Source organism: Castor canadensis, chromosome X (assembly GCF_047511655.1).
Source record: "Castor canadensis chromosome X, mCasCan1.hap1v2, whole genome shotgun sequence".
NCBI lineage: Eukaryota > Metazoa > Chordata > Mammalia > Rodentia > Castoridae > Castor > Castor canadensis.
In genome coordinates, this window is record NC_133405.1 from 138145528 (window position 1) to 138158288 (window position 12761).

The 12761-nt window shown below is 35.9% G+C and overlaps 1 protein-coding gene across 12 annotated transcripts in view; it reads right to left on the reverse strand.

Annotated features, from left to right (window-relative positions):
- Nucleotides 1–12761, reverse strand: part of Sts (steroid sulfatase) — a 278787-nt gene that overhangs the window by 208062 nt on the left and 57964 nt on the right. The gene's annotated exons all lie outside the window — the stretch shown is intronic.

Sequence of the window (12761 nt, forward strand, 5' to 3'; positions counted from 1 at the left end):
AAAAATGGGGACCTCATTCCCACAATCTCAAGGAGCTGAAGTCTTTCAAAAACCTATTTAACTTGGAAGAGAAGACTGAACCTCAGATGAGAAGGAAATCTGACTGAAAACTTGACGCCACCTGGTGATACATTGAGTAGAGTAAATTGTCTATCCCTTGCTCAGACTCCTGACCCATGAAGACTTGGAGATGACGTTTGACTGTTGTTTTAACCCATTATGTGTTATACAACAACAGAAAATGAATTCAGAGGATATAATATTGAAATAAATGCTTTTCATAAGAAAACACAAAAGCATTTTATGAGCAAGTTTTTCTCTCCAAAGCTAGAGAAATCTATGGTTATGGGTATTTATTTCATAAATACATTTACATATCTCATTTATATTTTTAAAAATCTGCGATTGCCACCTTTGGATCCCAATTCATTACTTCTGAATTCCTTGCTCAAAGGTAATTTCTAATTGTTATTCTTAATCTTAGAATGGGGAAGAATATTATAAGCAATTAGGAAGGAAGGAGGGAAGGAAGAAAGGTAGGGAGAGAGGGAGGAAGGACAAGGCAGAATAGCAAATCAATGGGAAAAAACATCCAATTTTTTAAAAATGGTAACAGACAAGTGATGAACAAGAAAATAATTATAAACTATCATAAATATAAAAATGCTAAACTTTTTTAGGACCTAAAAATTCAAATTAAAGCACAAGGAAATGATATTTGTAATTTACCAACTTATCAAATTGATGGACTACAGACTCTTGCTGACTGATTGTGAAAAATGCAATCACAGGCAGAGTTCCAGGAGCATTTTTAGCAGTGGATATCAACTAACTCAATACTTTCCTATTCTTTGACTTTGTGTTTTCATTTCTAGGAGTTTCTTCTACAAATATATTGACAGAGACTCACCCATGCCTTTTGTCAGTATATTCCTACCAATGTTAGTTAAAAAACTGTACAAATCTCCCGGAAGAGTCGGAGGGGAGGTGTTAGGGGGCCCAAACAATATATACGCATGTGAGTAAATGTAAAAATGATAAAATAAAATAAAAAATTGCACAAATCTGAGACTCAGGGAAAGGGTAAGTAAATTACATGATATAATATTATGCAGTTCTTAAAATTCTTGATTTTTAAAGAATATTTTATCACATAGAAAAACTTCAAGGTGAAATTTTAGGGTGAATCCAGTATTGTACAGAGGCAAGGTGATCACAAATTTTAAAAAATTACTCATATAAGTATATGGATATGTATGTTTTAAGTGCTTATGTATATGCAGACATGAATATACACAGCTGGAAAGAAAGATGACATAACATTATTTGAATTAGTTTGGGATGAGCTGGACCACCAGTGATTTTATAAGATTTTTTACATTTTTGTATTTATCAAATATTCTACTTATTTTCACAAACAGTAAAAAAGATTTCAAAGCACAATTTAGTCATGTTGTATTCCTGCTGATGGAGAGAAAATGTGTCATAGCTAATTTTACAAATCTACTCAAACATGATAATTTGTACTAGTGGGGATAAAAAGAAAATGAACCTGGGTTCATACTTGGCCTGCAGAGACCCTAATTTAGATAACTTCAATTCGATGAGCTCTGGTAGCCATGCAGCTGGCCCTTGTCACATAATCAGAAAAAAACAAGGTTCCCTTTTCAGAGAAATTCATTGAGTCTTTATTCTTTATGCACAGCACATGTAAATACCTAATAAATGATTATTTCAGATAATTGAATTTACTTAGATTTCCATTCTCTGGAGTTTTTCCACTATCTAAGAAGGCTCTGCTTATGATAGTCCAGCAGCAAATATACCATAGATCTAAACTCCTGTATTTGGCATACTTTTGGCATAGTTAATAAGCTTGATTTTTTTTTAGCCAGAAAAAAAGAAAATTACCATATAAGTGTTTAATTGAAACACGAAAAAGAATGAAAGGTAGAGTCATGATTTAAATTAAAAACTCCAAACCCTGAAAAGTCCTTAATCTGAGGAAGGCTCAGAATCCACACCTACAAAGTCTTACCTGTTCTTTCTTTATATCATATATCAACATATCCTATGAATATGTTTTCCTGAAATTCAAACAGGAAGGACAAAAAGCACCTAAATAAATGCTGAAAGACAAAACTATAAAGCCTTAGCACAGTCTCTCAAGGAGAGCAGGATCCTGTAAATACCGTAAATACCGTATACACAAACCATGAAGTACCAGCAACTCTCTAATGGATAAAGATGCAGAAAAATAGAGGGGATATGATAAAAGAACATCTTCTCACAGCACAAACAGAACAGAGGCAGGATGCAGCATGAAATGTTTATCAAGAGCTAAAGAGCTTGCTGACATTTCTTAGCAGTTATGATTCATGTAACAGCACCTCTGTCATGAAAACAATAACAAGATTGGGTAATGTGGCTCACACTTGTAATCCAAGCTACTAAGGAGGTGGAGACTGAGAAGATTGTGTTTCAAATCCAGCTTGGACAAAAGTTAGTGAGACCCCCATGTAATTAACAATTCAGTCATGGTGGCATACACCTGTGATCCTATCTCTGTGGGAAGCATAGATAGATAGATCCTGATCTGAGGACTGTCAGGAGCAAAAACACAAGACTTTACCTGAAAAATGGTTAAAACAAAACAAACAAAAGGGCTGGAGGCATGGCTAAGTGGTAGAAGTCTTGTTTAGCAAGGGCAAGGCCCTTAGTTCAAACCCCAGTACCACCAGAAAACACAAAACAAAACAAAAAACAGTAACAATACCAATCTGTATGAGAGAGAGAAGCCAAGAAAAAATAAACAGAATTTGGCTGAGTTCTTAACATGGAAACCACAAGGGTGCAGAAATAGAATCTAACTATCTGTCTATCTATGTATATATGTATCTATCCATCTATACATCCATAATTTCATCTACCTAACCACCTTCCTCCCCTACTAATCCACCTATTTCTATATATCTATCTGTCTGTTCATCCCTCCATTCATCCATCTACCCATCTACCTACCTACCTATAAATCTATGTATATATGTATGTATATGTCTGTCTATCTATTTATACAATCTACTTATCTGTATTCCATCTATTCATCACTTATCCGTAACTAATCTGTGACTTTTTTATATGACTTCATTCAAACTGCAGGTGGCTATGCAAAGTCAATGTGGAAATTCAACTTCTGCAATGAAACATGACTGATTAGGGCATGGGTGGCTTTAGGGATGGTGAAGGGAAAGGGGAAGCCATAATTGATTAAGAGTCCAAGAGGTTCCATAGTGTGAGTGTCTCATGGGCCTATGGAATATCCTTGCACCATGGTAATTGGTGTAAGTCCCCAGAAGCCTCCATTCCAGTACTTTAAGCTAAGAAAATGTGCTGTCCAGGGCACTAGGGCTTCCAGTTGTGTTTGTGCACACTAATTCCCATCATTCAGTAAACAATACATTTAATCTTGCCCTTTCCCCTTTCCAATCATTCATCATTCCCATGCTTGGTCCAACATCCAAAAAGAGCAAAAGAAGGAAGAGAGCTCATTTTCTTCTTTTTATTCATGCTTTGTTCCCACTACACTAGTTATGCCTCTCGAAATGAGAAGGCAAGGCTCTTAATCATGTCAACAAGGCAGAGAAAGCTGAAGCTTGTTTTTACATTGCACACATTGTAATACCATTTGATATGTGAGAGTCTAGAGTTACTGTGTAAAGTTTCAAAATTTCTAGCAAGTCTGATAAACACTTTTCTTAGGGGAAATATATCACAGTTATTGAGCTCTTTCTAATGTTATGAAAGAACAACAATAACAAAAATATTAGCGAATACTTCCAAAGGACCAAGAAGAAAACTAGTAGTTGAAGAATAAATTCATTCTTGAGATTTTTAAAGAATAGGACTTAGAGTAACTTTTCAAATAAACTATGGATCATTATTTTTAAAAAATTGAAGTTCATAAAGTTCTCTAATACTTTGTATGTAGGGTTTATGAATAATAAAATGACTTTTACTTATCATTACAATGCTCAGTACTATTTAATATGCTCAATATACTCATCTTTTGCATTTGCATGGTAATATCTCCAAAAGTTAAGACTATTAGTGGGCAATTTCCTATTTCTAAAAAAGAGAAATGTCCTTTAAATATAAATTTATTCTAGAGTCAAAGTCTTATTCTCAGAATAACTAGTTCAATGCCTATTTTTAAAAGCAAAGAACATAAGTAACTAAGCAAGGAAATAATGTCTGATAATTTATTATAAATATATGTGAGCTATTGATCCCACTCAGAATGTTAGAAACTCAAAAGAAATAAATTTTACATACAACTAAGCTCAACTTGCTTTCCATTCATCCTGTGTGGAATGTTGTGCTATTAAATACACAGCCTATCTGCTCTGGTTCCAGAAACAAACTGAAAATATTTAAGGAGTCTCGGAGACTACAGAGGTCATAAAATTTAGGTTTGAAGAGAAAAATCTAAGTTTTAAGTCATTAAAAACAAAGGATTTTGTGAAAACATGATATTAAATGGTAAATTTCTAGTATGCCATCAAATTCAGAGTTGATTTCAGTTAAAATATGGATAAACTAGTATAAGTTATGGGAATTATCCAACCACATCCACTGATTATCATTTTAAAACTAGAAGGTTGTACTCCTAAATTATGAAATCAATCTAATTTCAGACATGTTATTACTGCCTTATGGCATTTTAGACTGGACCATGCTGAAGAATTTGAAGTTGTGGTATAGCTGGATTATTTACTAATTCACTTCAAATAATACCATATTTTATATTTAAAAACTGTATTGCAGACTCATCCCCAAAACAGAATTTCTATAAAACTTTCCATAGAGCTCACTACTTAAAGGAAAGACTTTTACAGAACTTTTCATACATCTTACTTACAAACGGAAAATTTCCACAGAACTTTCCATGAAATTCATTCCTAAAACAGATGCTTTCAACAGAGTTCTCCCAAGAGTTCACTCCTAACATAGAGGATCTCCACAGAATTTTATACAGATCTCACTCATAAAATGGAGGATTTCTACAGAATTTTCTACAGAGCTCATTCCTAAAATGGAAGATTTAATAAGAGATTTATGTAGGAATATAATATCATAAATAACACCTCATGTGCTGTGTTAGTCAGTTTTCCATTGGTATGCCAAAATACCTGAGATAAATCAACTTAAAGGAGAAAAGATTTAATTTTTCTTATGGTTTCAGAGGCTTCAGTACAACTGTGGCTCGACCCAGTTGCTTGTAGACCTGTAGCAAAGCAATACATCATGACAGAAGTATGTGGAAGAGAAAATACAGAGAAAAGTGTCCAGGATCCCAAGAACCTACTTGGGCATGTTTCCTATAAACTAACTTCCTCCCACTAGGCCCCACCTCCTACAGTTTCTACCACCTCCTAATAATGCTGTCATCTGGGGACCAAGCCTTAACATGTACGTTTTAGGGAGACATTTAAGATGCAAACTATAACACTTGCATCATTAATTAAGGAATTGTTACACTAGTTCAATGATTATCATTAAGACTACTTAAAGTAGTTGAGTATAGCAGGGAAAAAAATGCTTCTATCTGGAAACTAGGGGTGTGATTGGAAATAAACTTTAACAGGCATTAGGCTTCACCATATTTGTGGTTTGAACTCAACAGACAATAGAAAAGTTTGAGAAACTTCAGAGAGGGTTAAAATCATTTTTACATTGATAAAAATTGTCCACCAAATCTCATCAGAGAGAAGTTTTTAATTGTTCTTTCTTTTTATGTTTTTTGGAATATAATCTTCTTAAGAGTTGAAACCCAAGAAATACAATTTAATAGGCAACAGGGCAAGTGGCAGGCTTAGGCATGGGTTTTGAGACAATACCTCCAGCATCTGGTGGTATTAGCGAGAACTTGATGGATGCAAACAGACCATTAGAATGTGGGTACGTTGGGCACCTCGGGTATGAAAACAGCCCAGTCCAAGTTGTCTGAGGTTCAGATGGTGAGAAAAGTATACAGTCAAGAGAGAGCTAAGAGTGAATAAAAGGACTTTGAGCCTTTTGCATCAAAGATCTTTGAGTCTAAGAATAAATGTATCATGATCCTCAACCATCTGTTTTCTGGATTACTTCCCCATACCAGGACTTGCTCACACCCTGCGTCCTATGTTTCAGAGGATGAGGGCATTTTAGCCTGGACTCAGAGATAACTTTTTGAGATTTATTCAGATTTCCTTGGGAATCTCTCATGTGTACAGGAGGTATATATACTATCATTGTTTGGATATGAAATGTTCCTAAAGGCTCATGTGTTTAAGGCTTGGTCCCAAGGCAGTGTTCAGAGGTGACTGGATCATAGGGCACTGGACTCACCAATGGATTAATCCATGGATTAATTTATAATTTTATGGCATCATTGGGAGATAGTGGAAACTAGGAGGTGGGGCCTACTTAGAGGAAGTAGGTCACTGGGGGGTAGTTTTTGGAACTATATATTTTGTTCTTCATCCCTTACTCTCTCTCTCTCTCTCTCTCTCTCTCTCTCTTACTCTTTCTCTCTTTCTCCCTCTCTCTTTCTCTCTGCATCTTGGGCTGAGGTGTTTTGCTACTTCTTGTGCTCCCTACCATGATATTCAACATTAGTCCAGACCCAATGTCTACATCTCTGAAACCATGGCCAAAATAAGTCATTCTCTCTGGTATTTTGTCACAGCAATGGAAAACTAACACACATGCTAATGAACGTCTGTCTGTTTTTCTCCTGTTGATCTTCTTTTTCTTACAATGGTCTGTCCCAGCAAAGAACTCAAAAAGTATAGATGAAAAGCTATTTCTTCCTTCCCTTTCTTCCTTTTCCTTCCCTTCCATCCTCTCAATATATAGAGGTAGTTGTGTGTATATGACACATTCATGCATGTATATATATAGTATATTGTATATAAACATTGTATATATTTTTCTATGTTGCTATACTATAAAAAAAGGAGTGTAATTACATTTGTGTGTATGTAGGTATGTATGTGTTACTGAGGACAAAACCCAGAGCTACATGCATCCTAGGCAAGTACTCTATCACTGAGCTATATCCCTACCTCTCATGATGATTTAAACGAAGTTGCATAGATTATAACACACACACACAAACACACAGACAACTGTTCAGCAAAGGACTTTTAGAATAAGGACATCTACCTTCATAATGACATTACCATGATCACCAGTATAAGACAAACATAGAATCAACAAACTCATATCCCAAACAGTCCCCAAATAATTGAACCAACTGTTCATTTCGTCAATCCAGGATTCATTCAAACTTCAGCTATTTCTTAAGTCTATTTCTTAAGTCTTTTTATATCTGAAGCAGTTCCTTAACCTTTCTTTGCTTTTCATGTCATTGACTTTTTTGGAAAACTCTGTGTCAGTTGTCTCAAACTATTGTGCTACATTTGTATAGGCCTGGAGTTGCCTTGTGATAAGATTTAGGTTGAACAACATTCGCAGGGATGCTACACAGGTGTTGGTATATTCTTACAATTTCACATTAGGTACACTGCACCAGACCATTACTTCTGACCACCACTTGGTTAGGGCTGTTACTTCCAGGTTTTTCCATTTTCCCTTGACCACTGCTTTTTTATCCACCTTCATTTTCTGAGACACAAAGTACAATAATCTTAATTTTTGTGGTTGAGTGCAACATATTGACCCTAATATGTCTTTCTGATCATGGATATTTGCAGCCCTAAAATATCCATATTTAGGATTCATAGTCTGCTTCAAAAACCTTTTTATTACCAATAAAAGACTAAAGATTAAATTCCTGACAATCCTAGAATATGTTTAAGAATAAGCCAAGAATCTACTGATGGATTTCTTCCAACAAAATGGCATTTCATGTTTTGTAATAAAATTATATCTTGATAGCATTAGCCTTTTAAATTTCCTTTTGGAGAGAAACAAAATAGGAAATCAGAGACAAGATAGAAATTTTTTCTTGATTATCTCCAAAGTCTTCACTCAGTTAAGAAGAAGGAAAGATTTCAATATGTTGTATTGTAGACCTTCAAATTCTGAATTATGAAACACATTAAAATACCCCATGAGGATGGCTTTATGTTGGTGAGATATAATGGGTATTGTTATTAGGTATTTAGGAATAGATATTTTAGTCCCCACTGAAAGACTCCCACTTTACATCAGAACATTAAGGAAGGATAACGAACGCTGTATTAGTTTATCATGAATTAATCATGAGCCTTTTCAGCCACATACTTTTAATTAGCTATGGAGTCTGTCAACTTTTTCAGCACTCTTCCAGCTGGGTCTAAAGAATGTCAATCTTCTCTGTGGACTAAATTGACAAAAAAATAAATATTTAATACTTAAAGCATTTCCCTGCAAAGTGTACAGTTGTTTTCCAGATGGATAAAAATAAAACTGCTTAGCAGGTGCTAAAGGCTTTAAAAGATAGGTCACAAACTGAAGCTGGCTCTTATATTATCAATGACTTTAGAAAATAAATTATTCTTTAAGATACCTGAAAAGTTTGTTGCTGAAGCAGAGAAAAGGAACAGTGGATCCTTTTAAAGAACATTACAGAAATCACAATAGCAAATGAATCTGTTAAGCTGCTCAGCATTAAGAATGAATATAAGCTGAGGCTTTAAGCCTTTGCGGATGTTTCTTCCAGAAGAATCCCTCTGCTGTGGGGTTTAAATTTAGCAGAAAAAAGTATCCTAAAAGGTCATTGTCTTTTTTATTCCCTAATTCTTATTCTAACTAAGATCCCATAAAATAAAAAACCATTAAATATCCTGGAAAGAAGGAGAGGATTAACGAAAAATCTCCTGCCCCAAAGAGCAGGGCTTCCCAACTTCAGCACTATTGACATATTGGAGTACATTACAGGTTGCTCCCTTGGCCTCTATGTAGTAAATACCAGTAGCACCCTATCCCAGTGTTGTGACAACAAAAAAAATGTCTCCAGATTTTGCCAAATTCTCTCTACCAGGTAAAATCATCCTGGCTGAAAAACAACCACCATCCTTAACCCACTAGCCCAAAGCTTCACTTTGATCATTAAAATCATCCTCTACCCTCTCCTTGTAGTTCCCATCACCCTGGATGTCAGGATCTTTCAGGTCTTCATCTGATTTTTTTTCCTGGATGAAAGTCATTTCTCTTTATAACCATCTTAGGAAACTATCATTTTCATCACCATTTCTTTTAACAGAGGAGCAAACCAAGGCTGCAGATTGAGGAAACAGTCTTCTGAGAACACAAGGTCAGAAGGGGTGAGTTGGTATACCAAGCAGAGGCTCTCTGTCTCCAGGCATGATTCCACCTTCAGGAGCTTTTTCATATAGTGTTTCCTCCAAGACCATCTCCCTGCCTATTTCTCTGAGCCCTTGGCTATAGGGGGACAGTGACATATTCTGAATTGGCCAAAGTTGCCCACCCTGATTTCTCATCATAGAGCTTTAGGCTCTAAGAACAGGATGTGCAACAGCAATTCTTATCTGCAGACATGTATTTGTTTTATCTATCTATCCATCTATCTAATCTGTCATTTATCTATCATCTATCTATCTATCTATCTATTGGTAGTAAAGATACACCCAGGGCTTTGTGCATGCTAAGCATATTCTCTACCCTTGAGCTACACCTCAAGTCCTCCTGAAGACTTTTAAATCCATGCTTCCCTCACCTTCACCTTGACATTGTACACACTAAATTACACCAGAGGAGGCACTTGCCTTGCAGGGAGTGAGTGAACCCTATCCTTCAGGCATTGAATACAGCAGAGAAAGGGTTTATAAATAACACATTATACTGCATGTATACTCACTGTGCCCTGGCTTTGTCACCTTCCCAATTCAACAAAAGTCCACTCAAAAGTGCAGGAGATACATTATATCATTTCTCAAATCCGAACATGATATTTCTCAAAACTTCCCACATCTTGATATTATGGTTTGGATTTGAAATGTCCCCTAAAAGCTCATGTGTTGAAGGCTCAGTCCCCAGTGAAGCAGTATTCAGAGATGGAGCCTTTGGTAGGTGATTGGATCATGGGGATATGACCTCTTCAATGGGTTAATACATTGGTGGGATCATAACTTAATGGGCTATTGGAACTGCTGGAAACTTGAGGAGGAAGGGTCTAGGGGGAGGAAGTAGGCCACAGGGGTATGCCCTTGAAGGGTATATTATGGCCCTGACCCATACCTCTCCCTCTCTCTCTCTCTCTCTCTCTTCTCTCTTTCCTGACTGCTATAGGTGAGAAGCTATTTGTTCTGGTGAAGCAAATGCTGCTCCCCAGTGTGTCCAGAAACAATGGGGCCAAGCGACAATGGACTCAAACCTCTGAAACTGTGAGACAAAATACATATTTCCTCCTTTAAGTTGTTTGTCTCAGGTACTTAACACAGCAATGGAACTCTGACCAACACACATGGCATATACATGTGTGTATTAGATTGTGCCTGCTACCCTCATTGTCCCACACAGGTTTGCTCTTTAAAAATATATTTGTTTCACTGTCACTCTCCTTTAGCAAATATGATCTTTTGTTGGAAAGTCCTTCCAAATGAAAAGGATAGCTGGGATAGAACAACAATTCCTACCATTCTTGCCATATCAGAGTGTTCTGAATGCTCTATAAATGTCACTGCACACTACTATTCAACTTAGATAACACAGTCCAGGGAAATCAAACATTCTGTGAATAGCTGATGCTATGCTCAGAGCAAAGGTACACATATATGCAATTCTGATATGTACACTGTTATGGATTAAAGGCGATCTTGAATAGTAGTCCTCTGGATGATTTTAAGTTATGGAGATCACCATGTGCAGTATGGGCTCTCAGTAGAGATGAACCACAGGCATCAGGCCCACATTGTGAATTCATTCAAAAGAAGAATGATGAGACACTGGAAATACATGTACTTAAATGAAATGAGCTTTTCCTTGTGCAGAATATTCCTCTTCCTAATTCTTCTTTCAACTCTCTGCATAAATCCTAATCATCCTCAGGTGTCAGCTTACTGCTACTGCCTCCAAGAAGTGCCCCCCCGTGCCAAATTCTCAATATAAACCAAGCTCCCCCATTGTTGACAATGATATGTCTTTTTCTCCCCTTAATACCATATATAGATAGATAAATAGATAGATAGATAGATAGATAGATAGATAGATAGATAGATAGATATAGATACATATAATTGCAAATAACATATTACATTATTGGACTTTTATTTCTTAAAACAACATATGGAACCATGCTATGATTGATTGATTCTGTTTCTAGGCTCTGTATATTTATATATTATATACTTTTTCCAACTTTTTTTTGTTGGTAGTGGTAGTGCTTGAGATTGAACGCACGGCCTCACAAATGCTAGACAATGTTCTATCATTGAGTTTAAACCAAGCCTACCTTCCACCAAATTTAAGCAGTAAGCAGGTAGGGACTATATCTCATTTTTACCATATCAAACTCTCAATAATTTGGGGAGGCTGGGAGTGTTTTGGATTGGACCCAGGGTCTTGGGCATGCCAAGCCCATACTCTACCACTGAGTTAAACATCCAGACAACTCAAAATACTCTATGAATTGCTGAGATCACAAACTTTGGCCCAAGGAATAAATTGGTTCCATCACCTGTTTTTGTAGGGACTTAACAGTGTTTAACGTTCAATTTGCCAAAACAAGAATAATTTGTGACATGTACAAAGCATACAAAACTCAAATTTCAGTGTATATGAACAATGTGTCTTATAACTTATTTGTGGCTGATTTTGTGCTACCATGTCAAAGTTGAATACTTGTAGCAGAGATTCCTTGGCCCAAACGCCTGGAAATATTTATTATGAAGCACTTTTTAGAAAAAGTTTTTCCACTGCTGATATAGAGCCCAACAGAAGATTTTTTTTTTGCATAGACTCCATCTTTAATTCATTTCTATTTTCTAACATCTTACTATAAGCAGTCAAGAGACACCGTGCAGTGCCTTCAACATTTTGCCTAGAGGTTTCTTCCACCAAATATCCTAGTTCATCATTCACAAGTTTTGTTTTTTAAAAAAATTTATTAGCATATTATTGTTGTACTGGGGGTACATTGTGACATTTACAAATTACTTGCAATTTATCTTAGTTAAATTCACCCCCTATCATTCTCCTTTATCTACCATCCTCTTTTTCTTAGAATAGTTTCAACAGGTCTCATTTTCCACTTTCATACATGAGTACATAAAATTTCCACCACATTCACACTCCTACACTCTTTCTTTATATCCTCCCTCCTTCCACTGGTACCAAGCCCTAGACATGACCTGATTTATGTTCCTGTCCTCTGTTTTTGAGGGAAAAAAAGGCATTTTTGTTTGTTTACGATATCTACACAGTTTCCTCATGACATTTCCATGTATATATTTATTGTATCCTGAATTGGTTCATTCCCTCCAATTTCTCCTTTCTACTATAGTCCTCTTCTTATGGTAAGTCACAGGAATTGAAACTGATCTCAGTAGCCAAGAAGATAACTTTGAACTTATGAAAGAATTCTGTTTTAGTTGTTGACATTTAGACAAAAACTAATGTATGTCTTTAACAATGTATAAGTCTATTGTTTAGGCTTTAAGATATGAAGTATAATCCTGCTTGGTTAAACATATTCACAAGAGAACATCATATCAGAGAAAAATATGACTACTGTATAGGTTTTTGTAAATGTAGAT